The 19,644-nt window shown below is 34.9% G+C and overlaps 1 long non-coding RNA gene across 1 annotated transcript; it reads left to right on the top strand.

The window, feature by feature from the left end:
* The first annotated feature begins 17,940 nt into the window (after window positions 1-17,940).
* LOC126911033 (uncharacterized) lies at window positions 17,941-19,106 on the top strand. Its single transcript, XR_007705593.1, has 2 exons — window positions 17,941-17,986; window positions 18,087-19,106. It is a non-coding gene; the product is annotated as an uncharacterized LOC126911033 (long non-coding RNA).
* The last annotated feature ends 538 nt before the right edge of the window (window positions 19,107-19,644 follow it).

Genomic DNA, 19,644 nt, shown 5'->3' with positions numbered 1-19,644 from the left:
ATATTTGTGGCGTTTCTGTTTGTTATATTGGCGAAAAATGATTCTCCCACGAAATGGCACCACGCTTTCATCGATGCATAAATCTTCACCTGGATTGTAATACTTTGCAAAATTGTTGTTCATGGTACCAAGTAAGTGTCTAATGCGGTGTAATCTGTCAGATCTGTGAGAATCGTCAAGCTGGGAAAAATGAAGCATTTGCAGAAGCAATTCAAAGCGATTACGGGACATAATTGTTGATGCAAAATGATGACCTATTATTTCGTCCTTCGACCAGTAGTCAGACAGTTTAGGAAGTCTCACCAATCCCATAAACATAATTAATGCAAAAAAGCGTTTCATCTCTTGCACATTAGTAGGTGACCAATTACGGATTCGTGCTGCTTTTGAAACATTGCGCTGTGTGATGGTGTTAATAGCGAATTGATTAGTATCTTGAACTATCTGCTCAAAAACATTATCCGGAACCAAAAGGGAATAAAAATCAATAGGCGATTTATTTCTCATTGCTAAGCGAAGATAGGTAGGCAAGCCAGGATTTTCCGTAAAAGGTATAATTCGACGCTGGTTACCTGTTGGTAGTGACCAAGTGCGTGTAAACGGCGTCGTCTGCCCCGAGGTAGCTGGAACTGAACTCTCTTGTGACTCGCTCTCTTCACTATCTATCACCATAATTCGACGACGTTTACGCGAAACTGGTTGAAAATTGTCTTCTTCATCGGAGCTTATGTGGAAACTATTATTCAACAAATTAATTTCAATTTGATCAATTTGTGATAAATCGTCCTGACTTATATCAAAATCTTCGAAAATATCCATTTTAAATTAAATGTATCGAATAAAACTAGAATCAATTTATTTAACATAAACAAATGAGTGAAATAATGGCACGGTAGCAACGTATAGTAGGTAACAACCTCAGTTAGTCACTGACACAAGGCGCGAGCGCGCGGGAATCGCAACACGATTGGCGGCGAAAATGCACGAGGATGACCGACACCTCGACCCCCGCGGCCCCCGCAAGCGAACACGCGAATTATTTACTGCTGAGGCCATGGGGGACAACTAATGGGTGACAGTAGTATTTTAACATAATAAAGTTACTAATTTATTTTTTTCATTTTATTTTATGTTATTTACCACATTTTCTTGCTTCTTAATTAATAAAAACGTATATTAAAAATAAGATCAATAACAATTTTTAACCTGGCTTCTTCCAATTAATAAGTGTGGCTCATATGTAGTCCCCCATGGCGTTTAACGTGTTAATTATCTAGAAAGTTTAAGAGTATTCAGAGTAAATTTATATACACATGCTTAAATAAGTAATTTATCAATAAATTAAAATAAAGAAAATAGAAATTTCACTTCATCTAATAGAGCTGCACATGGTTTTGTAAATCTTTTGATATCTCAGAAGTGCGTGTTTGTTGGTTGGTGCCTTTTTGCATAAATACGTACAATTAGTACCGTCAGTTAGGAAAGGGTTACTCGCCATTTGAGTATTATACCACTTTTCAGGAATTGTTTTTCCATTTTTATCACCAAGTCATATTCCAGTTTACGAACTTCAGGTGGAGATAACCCAAAATAAACTCCAGAGCACTCGATCAAATAGTCCCGTAGACATTTTTCCTCATCGTTATTGAAAACTCTATTGACGCAACGATAACCCACTACGGCGCTAGTATTTCTGCTTCAATTTTTTTTATATATCTGTGTGTTACATGATTAACAAACATTATATTTATTGCCAAGGCGCTAATTTTTGTACCATCTTTTGAATACTCTTCAGCCGCTTTTCGGTATACTTCCATGTCTCCTCGTGTGGTAGTTTGATGCGCTGTCGCGACCTCCTGTTAAAATAAATACACACATAACAATGATAAGCAAACAAGTTAACAAATCAGTCTGGGGACAAAAGTAACATGTTACTTGTGTACAATAGCGTCAACGTAACTTGGCGCGTCTGAACTACGTGCAGAAGGCTGCGCAGTAAGTCTTTTTTAGAACCAAATGGTGACATGAGGCGACGTGTGGGGGGCGGCGATCTAGGCTAGAGATTGACCATGTCTAAATACAATAGACCCTTTATCGATCAAAAATCGCAATCGATATTTTTATTTAGAGTTTATTGTTTTTTTATATGATTATATTAAACGAAATAAGATTTACAAATATAGTTAATTTTGTCATTAATACACGATATTTCGACATTAAAATAAAACTAAAAGAAAGTATTTTCTCAACTGGAAGTTATGATTTAATTTAATATCATTTATGATTAACGACTGTTTGAGTAACGAACTAACGACTGTTTAAGAAAATTTAAAACATCAATATTACATTGAAAATAAATATATTTTTGTGTGATAAGTAATTTGTCTCGTTGTAATCGATTTTAAGAAAATCGATTAAACAACACCCTCACGCAGGCCACTTGGACATCCCTTTTTGGTTACTTCGTGAATCTTCGTGCTTTTTCGGCAATACTCGGTACCCGGTAATATGTCTCTGTCACACGTTAGCATCGGCGTTGTGTTAGTGTCACTATCTCTGTCTTGAGTGCAGGCGGTTAACGCAAAACTTTTCGTATATTTCGTTATTACTGTTGTAAGTATTTTGTTAGTTTTTGTTTAGTTTTGTTAATGATTTAGTTCGATAGCGTCAGCGGGACTTGACGAGTAAGACTCAAAATATAAAGCAAATAAGACAATTGTGTATTAATTATAAAAAAAATATTAAAGAAACTATAATAAAATACTGCGTCACCGCCGTGGTAAGAATGTGAAGTGCGTAGCTTGGTGCGCAGCGACGCCGGCAAGCCGCCGTGATACAAACAATATAAAAAATCACCATTACTCAGAACAATGGTTTTTTTTTTAAAGAACGAACAAAAATTTCTTTAAAAAATAAAAAATAAAATATTTTAGTTGCGTATGATATGCCTATTTGTAATAATCACTTATTAAATCATGTAGCTGATTTGTGGCATCGTAAATTACATAAAACATTATTTTTCTTACAGGCACATCTATTCGTTTTGCATCGTACTTTGGAGTTTTGGCAAGAACATTGTTTAAATCCTTGACCACCAAATAAAGATAATTTTCCCGCAATTTCACGCAAACTCAACGTTGTGGGTGGAATGGAATCGGTTAATGTAGCTGTAGATATTTGAACAGCGTTTCCAGGTAGCCAATCTTTTATGATGCCAACTGAAGTACCAATTTAAAATAAATTATTTTTCGTGTCTAATACAATCCCTGTAATATTATTTGCATCTTGTGGACCCCTGTCTACTTTTGGTACATCAACCAAAACGGTGGAACCAACTAATATATCTTTGAATTTCTTAGAAGAAGTGTCTTTCATTTTATCAGCAGGACTTTTTAAATTTTGTGAAGCCCTCTTCCCTTTGCTTTTTAATGTTCTCCTCTTTTTGGCATAACAGACAGAGAACTCCCGATCCCTTCTTCGCTTGTCGTAATGCCACATATTGCATGCAGAGAATTGCCACAAACGTCACATGAATGTGCTCCTGTAGATTCTTGTCCACAAACAATACAAAACATTTCCTGTACTCTTTCAACCGATTCTGATACAAATGGTGGTTCAGCTATGAACTCAATCGATGTGGTAACATTTGGTACTTCAGGTTCAGGCGGTATAGATGATGTGCCAGGTACAACTCGCTCTAAAGTCCATGTGCTATTTTCAATTGATTCAATAGCTTGTTGTTCCTCACAAGTTTTAGCGTTGTTGTCGATTGATTCAGCAGCTGATACGTTTTGCTGCTTGAAAAACTGATCTAACTCTTCTTCAGTAACTAACTTGCCAAGTAGTTCTATAGTACCATGTTTCTTTCTGAATCCAAACTGATGGTCAGGTATTATATTCTTTTATTTTTTTTTTACTATTATAAAATAAAACAAGTTATAAGGGATTGATTTATTAGTTTTCAAACGTTATTAAAACATCATCAAGAAAAGCTGCGGGCCGATCAATATTGTCTTGATGACGTACTCAACAACCAAGGTACCATATAATGGTCATGAACATGGCAACAACAATCAACCGTTCGATTACCCACAATACAATTGCAGCAATGTCCTAATATAGAGTCGATTGCACAACTACTGCTAGGCTCTCTATCAACTAGGATATAAGTAAAATTATGGCTTTGGCCAATGTGCCTAGACTTTATTCTACCCCTTATTAAAAATAAATAGTTTCCTCCAATGTGTGATACCGTTTCAAGTGAATGTTCCACGTCTGGACAGACCTCTATTAAATAGAACCCATTTTCACGAATATGCTCTCTATAGTATGAACGAGCCTGTTAAACTTGATATGGCCCCAAAGCTATTAAATCCAATTCACTATATTATTGTAGTAAAGGAAAATGCTGTAGTTGTGGTAGATTTCCATTAGAAAACATAGTTCTACGTCTATTTAAATTAAACTCCTGAACAAATTGGGGTAAATAATATGGCTCATTTAAAAACGCAATGCTCGTGATATTATTTGTTGAGCATCTGGTCAGTCGTGAATCAGAAAACGTTTCAAAAAACTCGTCAACCATTCCTTACTCGCCATTTGAGTATTATGCCACTTTTCAGGAAATGTTTTTCCATTTTTACCACCAAGTCATATGCCAGTTTACGAACTTCAGGTGGAGATGACCCAAAATAAACTCCAGAGCACTCGATCAAATAGTCCCGTAGAAATTTTTCCTCATCGTTATTGAAAACTCTATTGACGCAACGATAACCCACTACGGCGCTAGTATTTCCTGCTTCAATTTTTCTTTATATATCTGTATAATGTTACATGACAAACATTATATTTTTTTGCCAAGGCGCTAATTTTTGTACCATCTCTTGAATACTCTTCAGCCGCTTTTCGGTATACTTCCATGTCAGTAGTTCCTCGTGTGGTAGTTCTGATGCGCTGTCGCGACCTCCTGTTAAAATAAATACACACATAACAATGATAAGCAAACAAGTTAACAAATCAGTCTGGGGACAAAAGTAACATGTTACTTGTGTACCTACATATAGTGTTGGGATTTGTGACCGCAACTGACAAATGTCAACACTTGTCTAATGTCTATGTCAAATATTTTTTTCAATATTTTTATCTCTGGTTGTTTTTCCCTTCAAAATGTCTGCCACGTATTTTTATTTCTCCTTACTTAGAATAAATACATATTTCATTAATTTAAACCTATCTTTGGGCTTTCATTTCAACAGGTTATGGGCCCAGAACGAGTAAATACTTCCGTTCAAAGTTAGTTTTGCGTTTCGAACAGTAATTATAAAGTGAATAGAAAAAGTAAAATCGCGAGTATAGCTTCACGTATAGCTACCGCGCTTGCGAGTGTTTTGTTTTTTCTTTTTCAGCTATTTTCAGATTGAATAGTAAATATATAAATAATATTTATTAAATATGGCTGGTCATAATTCATTGATGTCTATTGAGAAGTTAACGGGTCGAGACAATTGGGCGAGTTGGAGTTTTGCAATGAAAGCATACTTGCAACGCGAAGACTTGTATATGTTGAAGTTCAATTTGTAAACGCAAACTATTATGTAATTTGAGTTTGACATTTCTGTACAAACGTCACTTTATAATGTTGTCTCTTTCTTCTGTGTTCTGCCGGCAACTAGAAAATACTTGTATTTACTTTTATCGTATTAAATCCCTGGTCATCCTATATAGTCGTTTGTTTTCTGCCCATAACCCATCAGGTTATGGGCCCAGGGATATTGTTAATAAATAATATCAATATATTTTCACGTACTTCGCGTTCTGTGACCGGCTCATTGAGATACGAAAATACCTCACTGAAGACGAAAACATGGCCGCCTCGTCGGGCTCTGGATCCTCAAATTTTGTTTCTATTGAGAAACTTAATGGCATCGAGAACTATAAATAGCTCGTGGAAATTCATGATGCGAATGATTTTGGTACACGAAGAGTTATGGGACTATGTTGAATCGGACGATGGCAAGGATAACAAGAAAGCACTTAAAGCCCTGGCAAAAATTGCATTGAATGTACAGCCAACAGCGATACCACACATTAGAAACGCGAAGACTGCACACGAAGCGTGGACAAATTTGCAGAAAGCATACGAGGACAGGGGTTTATGCCAGAGACTTGGTCTACTACGAACGTTGTCCGCAACCAAACTGTCTGACAGCGAGAACATGGAAGCATACTTGAACAGAATCACTGAAATGGCACAAGAGTTAAGCGAGATAGGGTCGCCTCTGGAAGACGACTTCATAGCAGTCATCATGTTGAGTGGTCTCACTGCGGACTATGACCCATTGATTATGGCAATGGAAAATTTAAATTTAAAATTGTCAAGCGAGATAGTCAAAGGGAAATTATTGCAGGAAAATATCAGAAGAGATGACAAGACTGAGAGTGCTCTAGCTGTAGTTGCACGCAAGCGGCCTCCTAGTTGTTTCAAGTGCAGGAAGACGGGACATTTTATTAAGGATTGTCCGAAGAATGTGAACAAGAAGAATCCTAAAACAAATACAGATAATTCTAAAGCATTACAAAGTCAGGTGTTACTTCAAGTAGTGATGTTACTAATACTACTGAAAAGGCTTTAGTTACACAGCAATGTAGCATGGTTTCACAGGAAGTCTGGCATCGTCGTCTGGAGCACCTTAACCATAGAAGCATGCAGCTTTTGAATAAAGGTATGGCTACTGGTATTACTTATTCTGATAATAGTAATTTTGAGAAATGTGTTGCATGTGTGATGGGAAAACAAACAAGGTTACCTTTCCCTAAGAAAAGTTTCAACAGAGCCACTGATATATTAGAATTAGTTCACACAGACTTATGTGGACCTATGCCTTGTTCATCTTTTAGCGGATCCAGATATATTTTAACTTTCATAGATGACTTCAGTAGGAAAACTTTTGTTTATTTTTTGAGAAGAAAAGATGAGGTTTTTAATAAATTTAAAGAATGGAAATGTTTAGTAGAAAAGCAAACAGATAAAAAACTAAAAGCAATGCGTAGTGACAATGGAAGTGAATATATTAATTTAATTTTTCAGAATTATTTGAAGGCGAATGGTATCAGTCATCAAACAACTATACCCTTCTCCCCGCAGCAGAATGGCATTGCAGAGCGGGCTAATAGGAGCATACTCGAGAAAGCTCGCTGCATGTTACAAGATGCTGGCCTCGAAAAGAGATATTGGGCTGAAGCTGTTAACACGGCCGTCTATCTCAAAAATCTTTCACCAACCATCGCAGTCAAGGGATGTACACCAGAAGAGAAGTGGACAAATAAAAAGGTATCACTCTCAAATTTACGTATATATATAATATTTGGTTGTATTGCATATTCTCAAAAACACAATCGTACAAAGTTGGATCCAAAGGCAGAGAAATTAATATTTGTGGGCTACTGTGAAGAGAGCAAGGGGTATAGATTAATAAACCCTGATAATCCAACAGCGTGTATAAAAGCAAGAGATGTAACATTCTTTGAAAATAAGTTTATGAATGTGTCAAATGATGATAAATTGCATAATCAATCCATCATTGAACTATCACCACTAACAGAATCATTGAATAATGATGAATGTTTTGATACTAATTCTGATGACACAGTTATTAACCAGGATGAACAGAGAATTAGTACGATTACATTAAATGATTCTGAGAGTGATGATGAGAGCTTTACATCAAATGCTGCTGCGGATGAATCTTACGTTCCAGATGAGGAAGAAGAAAGCACATCTTCTAGTACACAGACAGACGAGGATGATGATTCCATGCTGTGGCTCTCCATATCGCTGGCATGAACGGAGTCGCAAGCGAGCCGCTGACTGTGAAAGAAGCCCTATCTGGTCCGGAAGCTGAAAATTGGAGACGAGCAATGGAAAATGAGTATAAATCTTTTATTTCTAATAATTGCTGGACTGTTACTGACCGCTTAGAAGGACAGCGGCCAATAAAATGTAAATGGGTATTCAAGAAGAAATATGGAGTTAATGGTGAGCTCTTAAAATACAAAGCAAGATTAGTAGCAAAAGGGTACACCCAGCAACGTGGCATTGACTATGAGGAGACGTTTTCACCTGTTGTGAGATACTCCAGTCTGCGCACATTGCTTGCTATTGCAGTTCAATACAATATGGACATTTTTCGATGAAGACAACCTGGCGATCTCAAGGAAGTCGTTTACATGGAGCAGCCTGAAGTCTTTGTTCTTAGTGGAAAAGAGAATAAGATATTCAGACTTAATAAGGCAATTTACGGTCTGAAACAAGCATCTAAGGCTTGGTATGAAAAGATCAATAAAGTCCTATGTGAAACTTGTAAATTTATGAAATCTACTTCAGAGCCATGTGTTTATTATAAACGAATACAGAGTGAATTTATAATAATAGCCCTTTATGTCGATGACATTATACTTTTCTCTACTCGAAATTCGCAAGAGCGAACTCTAGTTAAAGAAAAAACTTAAAAAAATTACAGACTTGGGACCAGCAAGTCATATTTTGGGGATGAGACTGACAAAAACTCAATCCAGTATAACTCTTGATCAAATAAATTATATAGAAAGAGTTCTTCAAAAGTATAAGATGGAAGATAGTAAACCTACATCTACTCCCATGGAAACAGGAATTAAGCTAACGAAGGCTGAGAAGCTTACTAATAACAGTAAATACGACTATCGAGGTCTAATAGGATCCCTAATGTATATTGCAGTTGGCACAAGACCTGATATATCGCACGCCGTAAGTTATTTGAGTCAATATAACAACTGTTTTACGGAAGTTCACTGGAAATCTGCTAAAAGAATTCTTCGTTACCTAAAAGGTACAAAGGACTTACGATTAACTTTTGGTAAAGGTGATCTAACCATCACTGCTTATGCTGATGCTGATTGGGGACGTAGCGATGACAGATGCTCCTACACAGGATATTTGTTCAAGGTAGGTAATTCTATAGTATCGTGAGAGAGTAGGAAACAACGCACTGTAGCTCTATCGAGCACAGAAGCTGAATACATGTGTCTCTCTGATAGCTGTAAAGAGGCTTTATTTCTCTGTAAATTTTTGGAAGAATTGTTCCAAAAACCTTTCAAAGTCACAATCTTTAATGACAATCAGTCAGCACAGAAATTGTGTAGGAATTCAATGTTTCATGCTAGAACTAAACACATTGATATCAGACACCATTTTATTAGAGAACATGTTTCTAAAGGTTCTATTGATGTTAAATATTTGTGTACGAAAGAAATGTTAGCAGACATACTGACAAAACCTCTGTCAAGTGGATCACATGTCAAGTTTGTAACAGAGTTGAATTTAGTGTAAAATTGAAATTATTTTAAGTTATAAACCTTTTTGTTATAAGATTTTGTTAAGGAATATAATATGGTTTGTAAGAAGTTTACCTTTATTTTTCTGTATGCATATAATGTTTGATCTTTTGTGTTCCATTGTTAAACATAATAGTATTGGTTTAAGGGCGAGTGTTGAAGTTCAATTTGTAAACGCAAACTATTATGTCATTTGAGTTTGACATTTCTGTACAAACGTCACTTTATAATGTTGTCTCTTTCTTCTGTGTTCTGCCGGCAACTAGAAAATACTTGTATTTACTTTTATCGTATTAAATCCCTGGTCATCCTATATAGTCGTTTGTTTTCTGCCCATAACCCATCAGTATAATTGTATTTTGAAAGAACCAGTAGATACTGACCCAAACTCAGTCAAAAAAGATATCAAAGCTAAGTCAAAAATAATATTATTAGTTGACCCGATTCTATATGTACATATTCAAGACGCTCAGAACGCAAAACAAGTATGGGAAAATTTGGCGAAAGCATTCGAAGATAGTGGCCTGACTCGAAAAGTTGGCTTGCTTAAGGAACTAATTAATACTGTTCGGAAACTTCTCCGAACATAAAAACTTCTCGAACATAAAAACTTCTTAATAAATACTTTTTCTTTGCTGGCTGGCGACGGCACCAGAGTTTGAATACTTTCTCTTTTCTGATGACGGCATCAGAGGGAGGATCGCGGCCCGCACTTTCGCCCGAGCAGCTGTAAGCACTACATGGTTTAGTATCAGCTCGCCCCCTGGATCTTGCCCCTTCCGATTAAAATGTACCACTCGCCCCGTTTTTATTAATTTGGAGTTGTGGTTCGCCCCTTACGAAAACCCTTACGGGGCGAGTGAAAAATTTAACAATTAAATAATTATTTTGATGCATCGACTCGCCCCTTGCGGCATTCTCTTTGAAATTTAACTAAAAAAGGTATATTCAGAAAAATGTACAGTTAACAAAACTGGTAAGTAATTTAACCACTTGTGATAGTTTTATTACCTGGCTTACCTACTGTAACAAAAGGGACCTTTTATGGGGCCTATAAACAAAAGATTTGTTAAAATATGTTACCCCTAGAGAGAGTCGTATATATAATGCTGTCTCTTTCTAAGTTCGTGTTATCATGTAGAAGGGATGCGTTTTGCAATATATGCTTATTAGTTTAGTACTTATCGCCAAGTGTAAAGTGTAACTAAGTGAGTGAAATATTCTTGTGTATTGTGAGTGAAATTCTTGATTGGAAGTTAAGGTAAATTGAATTCTGTTAAATTTAATTTGTTAATTAAATATAAAGCGAACGCCTTATATCCTATTATTTGTGTTTGGCTAATAATTCTGTTTGGTATCGGTTTCATCAAACAATTTTGCTACTCTGCCTTGTTCGCTTTATTCACACATCATACTCTTTGAATTATTGGGTACAATAAATTCTAGAGTCAGAAGAATTAAATCATACTGACTCTAGAATCATGAGTAGCGTCGCTTTAATCATTTGAATTACGACGATACCTTTGAAAAGATTCATAGAAAATAATTGACATTTAAGTCGACGCCATTTTGTTTACTTGCATGCGCCATTTTGTTTATTTGTCTTACCTACTGCACTTTCATTATCTCCCTATTAGTACTGAATTTTGCTTTACTTTGTCATAATTAATGCATTTTTAATAAATTTAACTTGTAGCTTAGTATTAGCTTTTTAGATAGTAAAAATCCGTAATTTATTCATCAAGACTGACATAATTACTATGACTATAAGGACATTTTTTTCTTTTTGTTATAGAACAATGTCAGCAGAAGTTAGTAGTACGAGCTGTAGTCATGGTTCAAATATCACTTTTATTAAGTCACAAAGAGGAGGCACTGTTTTGCTGAGAGCTGGACACAGTTACCATAAAAAAAGAAATTACAAGAGCGGTGCTTCTAACTGGCATTGTATTAACAGGCCTACTTGTAAAGGTACACTTACCATTACTGGTGAAACAATTTTAAAAGAAACACGACATTCATGTATCCCAAATTTTGAACAAACTGAAATCAAAAGTATTATAAATACTTGTAAAAATAAGATAGCAGAAGATGCAAGCACCTCAATTCAAGACATCTTTGAAAGTGAAATAGTGACATACGAGGTGTGTTCAAAAAGTATCGCGAATTTTGAATTTTCGCGGGTTACGTATATTCGAATTTCGATTTTTTTGTGGCGTTATGTTGGTACTCATGTCTCTCACTTATGCCGACAAGCTCGGCCATTTTGAATGTTCACTTAATTGTTGAGAGCTGCTTTGCTTGCACGTGTTTTGGATCGTCTTCGATTTTTACCTATTCAAAAAAATGGATCAAAGAACCTGTATCAAATTTTGTGTGAAAAACGAAATTAAGTGCGCGGATGCATTCCGAATGTTGACTGTGGCATACGGAGAAGCTACCTTGGACCGAAGCAACGTTTATCGATGGTACAAAATGTTCTCAGAAGGCCGAGAAGATGTGAACGACGAAGAGCGTGCCGGACGCCCGAGCACTTCAATAATAGACGAAAAAATTAATGAAGTGGAGAAAATGGTATTGGCCAATCGTCGAATCACCGTTAGAGAAGTTGCTGAGGACTTAAACATATCGATTGGCTCGTGCCATTCGATTTTTATCAATGATATGGGTATGAGACGGGTCGCCGCGAAATTCGTACCAAAATTGCTCAATTGCGACCAAAAACAGTCGTTGCTTGTGCGCGACTTTTTGGCCAAAAACAACACACTAATGATGCCGCAGCCACCGTATTCCCCAGATCTGGCTCCCTGTGACTTTTTCTTGTTCCCTAAACTGAAGAGGCCCATGAAAGGACGACGTTACGCTACGCTTGACGAGGTAAAGACGGCATCGAAGGAGGAGCTGAACAAGATAAAAAAAAGATTTTTTGAAGTGCTTCGAAGATTGAAAAAACCGTTGGCACTAGTGTATAATATCTCATGGGGATTACTTTGAAGGGGAAAAAACACAAAATTCGCGATACTTTTTGAACACACCTCATATAAAGAAAAAGGATACGATCTTGTTCAGAAATGTCCTGAATATAAAAATGTTAAGTGTAGCCTGGCAAATTACAGGAAAAAGGCTTTTGGGATAAATAAAATACACAATCAGAATATAACCCAATTAGAAATACCAAAGAAATTTGAGAACTTCTTGTTGTGTGATTATAATGATGGAAACGAACGCATAATTGTATTTGCAACAAAAGAATGCATACTGCAACTTACACAATGCAAAACTGTGTACATTGATGGCACGTTTAAATTTGTTGTGAAACCATTTATTCAATTATTTACAATACACGGTGACTTGGGTAGCACTGCATCAAGTAACAATATTTTACCACTTGTTTATGCTTTATTGCCAAACAAAGAAGAAAAAACTTATTTAAGATTGTTTGAAATGCTAAAATGTCGCCTGCCTAATTGGTGTCCAGATCAATTTCGTCTTGATTTTGAGACAGCAATTATTAACTCGATAGCTGCGGTTTATCCAAATGCTAATATAAAGGGATGTTATTTCCATTTTGCACAAGCCCTCAAAAAGAAGGCCATAGAGTTGAACCTCTTAAAAAGAAGATATTCAAGACGGCATGTGGACTTATGCAAAGCTTTAAGTTTGATTCCGCCAGAAATGTTAGATGATGGATGGCTATATATTATGGAGGACAGTCCAACAGATGCAGAAACATTAAAATTTAATAATTATTTTGTGGAGCAATGGTTGGATAACAGACAGATGAAGGGAATGTGGAGCTTCTTTGGTGTACACCATCGTACTAATAATAAAGTGGAAGGCTGGCATTCTCGCATAAACAAAAAACTAAATTATAAAGAACGTTTAAGTATTTTAAAATTCTGCATTATTTTAATTAAAGAATCTAAAATAACCGAAGAAATAATAAAAAAAGTAAAAAGTGGCATAGAATTAGACAATCGACAAAAAGAATACATTGAACGAGACCAAAGATTGAATTATATTATAACTAAGTTAATAAAAGGAGAAATTAGTCTAAGTCTATGCTTAGAAAAACTGTGTACGTACCTATGACTAATTCATAGTTATGGAAAATCTACTGTGTTGTAATTTTGATATTTTATGTCTCTTTTTTTATATTTTTCATATTGATAGTTTTTTTTTTTTCATTTTGTATTTACAATATAAGTTAATTTTTAATTACTTTTTAAATTGTGATTTTATTGTTGTTTTTTAAGTATTATTATATACATACTATAAATATACATACATAATATATTATGTGTACCTATGCTGTGATGTTGAATCAAAAAATCTGTGATTATTTTGTACGTTTTTTAGTCATGTAAGTGTTGATTCCAAACTTTGATCTGTGATTTTAAATTATATTAATTATCTAGGTATAAACCATAGTATAACATTTTATTTGTTAAACATTGAAAAGATTAGTATGCGTAATTTACATTATATATATTACACTTTTTTAACTCCACATGCAGTTTTATTTCAATTTTCACTATTAAATCCCAAGGCATTATAGAATTTTTAAGAAAAAATATTCATTTAAATATTTTATAAACTTAGAGTGCTGACAGTACTTTTAACTAACCAACAATCGGGGGCGAGTTGGAGTATCTAATAATTTAAGGGGCGAGTTGATGCACTTAGGCAATCAGGGGCGAGATCCAGGGGCGAGCTGATACTAAACCCACTACATGTACGCGTCGCGCGCATCAAAATTATTCTTTTGTTTTTTTCTCATACCGTTGGTAATCCGTTGTAAATAAACCAGTACCTACTATATTTTTATATCATTATACAGCCCAAGCATTCTCTCCTTAACAAATACTAATTTGGAAAATAGTTCATCAGTTGAAGACTATGTGAACAAAATAATGTCAGCAGCGCATAAGTTAAGGAATATAAAATTCAATGTGGACGATGAATGGTTGGGCACATTAATGCTGGCAGGACTGCCAGAAATGTACAGGCCCATGATAATGGGCTTAGAAAGTTCGGGTATGAAGATTAGTGCTGATTTAGTTAAAAATAAATTATTTCAAGAAGTAAAGACATCAGACACTACCGCACTTTATACAAATTCAAAAAATTCCAAGCCCAAAGAGAATCAATCAAGCAAGAAAGGTCCTAGATGTTTTTATTGTAATAAGTATGGACATCTCAGTAAGGATTGTTGGCATAAGAAGTCAAACAACAATGATAAAAAGAAAACAGGATATGTTGCAGCTTTTTCAGCATCCACAGCACATCATTTAAATTCTTGGCATGTTGACTCAGGGGCATCTATGCATATGACTATGCACCGGGACTGGCTCACTGAAATCAAACCTGCATCTGTGCAAAATATTAGAATTGCTAACAACAAAGTGTTAAAAGTTGAATGCTGTGGTAATGTATGCATTAAAGTAAAAGCATTAGATGGCAGTACTGATTCAATTCAGGTAAGAAATGTATTATATGTACCAGAGTTAACAACAAATTTGCTGTCTGTTAGCAAAATAATAAAAAGTGGATGTCGAGTAATATTTATTGAAAATGGCTGTCAAATTTATAATCCAAGTAACAAGTTAGTTGCAAAGGCTAATTTAATAAATGGGGCATTTCACGTCAAGCAGACAAGCAAAATTAAGTGAGGTCGCGAAATTTGTTCATATTCTGGTAAGTTATACTTCTAGTGGATATGAATGAGCACACATTTTTTTTTATATGGGCCTTTATTGCTGAGTTATGAGCTTTTAAAAATTTACAATGTATGAAGTCCATACTTTTTGGACGCTTATTATTTGTATCAATCAATTTGTAAGAGAAAATTAAAAATATGGTGTCTTAAAGTAGAAAGCCTGTAGTTTTTAATTTTTTTATCAAATTCCAAATTTGAATTTTCTTACGTATAGTAAACCGGAAGTAAAGATTTTAAATGGAGTTTTGGGTAACTTCGACATATTTTTTTAAATATTTTAATTTTAAATTAAAGTTATTTTTATCATTCTTCTTCATATAAAAAATTAGAACGTGATCGCCAACAGTTTCAAAGTTAGAGCAAATTGAGTACATACACATCGCTATGTGCGCAACATCTAGTACTTATTTAGTGTAGGTAGATATAAGATTTTTTTCCAAATCTAGTTAATTTAGTGTGTAAATCTAGTTACTTTAGTGTGTAAAAAACAGTTATTATAAATCGCTGCTATAATATATGAATAGACTGCTAAAAATATCTAAAATAATGCTATTTGGTGCAAAATACTAGTACTCATATAGGACTGGTAAGGTTTCATTAATTGAGATTGAAATAATAACATTAATCATAGGTTGCTAAACGTTTGAGGTTTCCTCCAAGACCATCACATGGCCCTTTTCCATGAGCTGTTGCATGAAAGTGTAACTGAGCTTCTGTGTTAAAATCTTGTTTGTAATAAAATAGGTTCACAAAATTAAACCTATTCTTAAAATGTTGCGGAGCTCCGTCTGTAATGTATTTTATGGCCATGTGATGGTCTTGGAGGAAACCTCAAACGTTTAGCAACCCGTGCCAGTTTGCAGTCTGCAAATAAGGCTATCACTTCACCTTTGAAGTTATATGAATGGGCGAAATCATCATTACCTGAAACGTCAATATACTACTGTTCGAAAGAAAGTATCCAACAGGAGCGAGATTTTTTACGAATCCGTTTTGCCTCCGCTATCACTGTTCCCGGAACCAAAAACTTTCATAGTTTTCTTCCTATCAAAGAAGGTCTACGTGTGAAAATAACAAGTAATAGTGCATATAGTAAAACTGTTAAAATTACGAAATAAAGTTTTAAATTATGATTAATGTTATTATTTCAATCTCAATTAATGAAACCTTACCAGTCCTATATGAGTACTAGTATTTTGCACCAAATAGCATTATTTTAGATATTTTTAGCAGTCTATTCATATATTATAGCAGCGATTTATAATAACTGTTTTTTACACACTAAAGTAACTAGATTTACACACTAAATTAACTAGATTTGGAAAAAAATCTTATATCTACCTACACTAAATAAGTACTAGATGTTGCGCACATAGCGATGTGTATGTACTCAATTTGCTCTAACTTTGAAACTGTTGGCGATCACGTTCTAATTTTTTATATGAAGAAGAATGATAAAAATAACTTTAATTTAAAATTAAAACATTTAAAAAAAATATGTCGAAGTTACCCAAAACTCCATTTAAAATCTTTACTTCCGGTTTACTATACGTAAGAAAATTCAAATTTGGAATTTGATAAAAAAATTAAAAACCACAGGCTTTCTATTTTAAGACACCATATTTTTAATTTTCTCTTACAAATTGATTGATACAAATAATAAGCGTCCAAAAAGTATGGACTTCATACATTGTAAATTTTTAAAAGCTCATAACTCAGCAATAAAGGCCCATATAAAAAAAAATGTGTGCTCATTCATATCCACTAGAAGTATAACTTACCAGAATATGAACAAATTTCGCGACTTCACTTAATTTTGCTTGTCCGCTTGACGTGAAATGCCCCAAATGGTACATATCTGTTACTTACTGCTAATAATCAAGAAATGAAAGCCATGGTGGTCAAGGCTGATGATGATACTTTTTTGTGGCACCAGAGGATGGGTCACTTAAATTTCACTAATATTAATAAATTACCTAACTGTACAGAAGGTGTAAAGCTGCCACAGAGAACCGAAAATCCAGTTTGTGTAACCTGTCTTGAAGATAAACAAACGAGAAAACCATTCCCCAAAGAAAGCTCCCGTGCAACTAGCTTGCTAGAAATCATTCACAGTGATGTATGTGGACCTATGCAACATACTTCTATAGGAGGGGCAAGGTATTTTGTTACTTTTATTGACGATTATTCTCGAAGAGTACATGTATATTTTATTAAGAACAAAAGTGAAGTATTTGAAAAATTTATGGAATTTAAGAATAGAGTAGAGAATGAATTGGGTACAAAAATAAAAATCTTCAGAAGCGACAATGGAACTGAGTACAAAAATCATAATTTTGATACTTACTTAAAGAAACATGGAAAACATACTTTGCTCGTTCTCCCACCTGCACCTTATCTGATGCCACGCCACATGAAGTATGGACCGGAAAGAAGCCTGACCTGAGTCACATGAGAATTTTTGCAAAAGTGCCACAAACATGATTCAATTTGATTGGCTCCTCGAGCTCCTATGGTCTCATCCCACAAGGAGCATGTAGCCTCATTGCTTCCTAGGTCATGAATAGTTAAATTAAAGGACCAAAGCTGTCGTTTATAAAAGGATACCGAGGTTGTTAAATAAGGCGTTGGCAAGCATTGTTGAAGATCAAAAGTAAATGCCCTAATCGAAGAGTCATTCTTAACTATATCTTTGTCAATCCTTTTTTCCCTATAAGTTTATTCAGCTCGAGCCTGCATTCATGTTCGAGTCGGCAATCAAATTTATTTTGTGATCGGCGCCTGCTACTTTAATTTTGGCATTGAAGACATCGCATGTGTTGCAGGTGTCTTTTGAGGGTTGTTTAAATGAGAGTGCATTAGGAGATAATAGCCAAAATCTGTTAAATATTTCAAATTGTAAGTATAATCATTATAATAAGTGGTTACTAAAAAAACAAAACATCTATAGTTGAAATGAAATATGTAGTAACTTATGAAACAAATATGTTTATTTCAGTTGCAGATGGCACGCCAGGAACGTCAGGCATTCGTCGTACAGCCACAAATGCATGTACACCAATAATTCCGTAATCACCGCCCCCTCTAACATCTTCACCGCCTCCACTTACAACTCCATCGCCCCCACGAATACGGCCACCTCCACGTGAACAAAGGCACCCAAGAACACCTCCACTGCGTCGCAATCGGCAGCAAGCTGGAGACTCTCCATTGTCGACAGCTACAACTCCACGCCGTGCCCTATTGAGCGCGCGAAGAAATAGGGGGTTGACTCCTTTTGAACGAGCTGCACAGGAATTTGTAGCCGTCGAGCAACGCCGTCTTGCACGGGAAAAGGCGAGAGAAATGCGCCGCCTTGAACTTGAAGAGGAGCGAGACAAGCGCCTTCATGAACGGGAAATAGAACGACTACGATTGGAGGCGCAGAAGATAGAAGTAGCTCAACAACACAACCAGTTATTGCATAAATTAGGCATTCTTGTTCAAAGCCTAATTGATGTAATATCACAGCAACGACAGGTAGGAAGTTTGCCCTCAACAGACCCTTTATAGCTAAATTTTTAGTTTTGTTGTTGTTAACTATTGTATTAAGTAAGTATTATGTTTAATTTGATTATTTTGATTTTTTTTAATGTTTGATTTAATTGATAAATTGAATTTTTGATTATGTTAATGCCTAATTGTTTGTCTGATTATTTTGATTTTTTTTAATGTTTGATTTAATTGATAAATTGAATTTTTGATTATGTTAATGCCTAATTGTTTGTCTGATTATTTTGAAAATTGATTTGATTATTTTATTGGATTATTGAAGGGTTTAATTACTTTTTGGATTATTGTTATGCTTGTTTATTTGAATGTTTCAATGAATTTGAGTTTTTTGAGTTATCCTATTATAATAATATCCTGTTATAATATTTCGGTTGTCTGTGTGTGTGTATTATGTGTATTGTTGTTTATTTAGTTTCTAAGGAAAAACAGATTTCTTAGTTAATTAATATAACTAATAAAAACTTTTACTGTAGAAAAATATTGCGTTTTATTGTTTATGTTGGATCTATCCCCCAATTCCTTGATTCCCATCCCTGTCCGTAGCATTAACATAATTATTTTATTATTCTCAGGTTCAAATTTTCTGAAACAATGTACATGGACGGGCTTTTCTAAGAAAGAAGCAAAAAAAATATGTTTCAAAGGGTCTACGAAAACGATTTCTTTTTTTTTGATATTATCCATGCATCCGATGAAACTTTTACAAAAGCGGACACTGAAAAATTTTTAAAACGATTTTTAAAAATTCATAAACGCAGCGACAGCAATCAGAGGGTGTCGGCTCCTAAAGTAAGACTAGTAAAGAAAAAAGCGACAGCAAATTGTTTTCCAATAGATGTGCCAATTGCTAACGGAGAAAGGTCCGATGCTGACATTTTAGATTAAAATATGCCTGATCATAACGACGAAGGTATGATCGATTAATTGAGTACGTAAAGAAAGTGTAATAAATGGTATGTTTAGCAAAACATAATATACTGAAGGATTTGTGATTGTTAAAAATT

This window comes from Spodoptera frugiperda, chromosome 9, assembly GCF_023101765.2.
Source record: "Spodoptera frugiperda isolate SF20-4 chromosome 9, AGI-APGP_CSIRO_Sfru_2.0, whole genome shotgun sequence".
Taxonomy (NCBI): domain Eukaryota; kingdom Metazoa; phylum Arthropoda; class Insecta; order Lepidoptera; family Noctuidae; genus Spodoptera; species Spodoptera frugiperda.
Note: the sequence above shows the minus strand (reverse complement) of the source record. Positions and strands in the feature narration are given on the sequence as shown.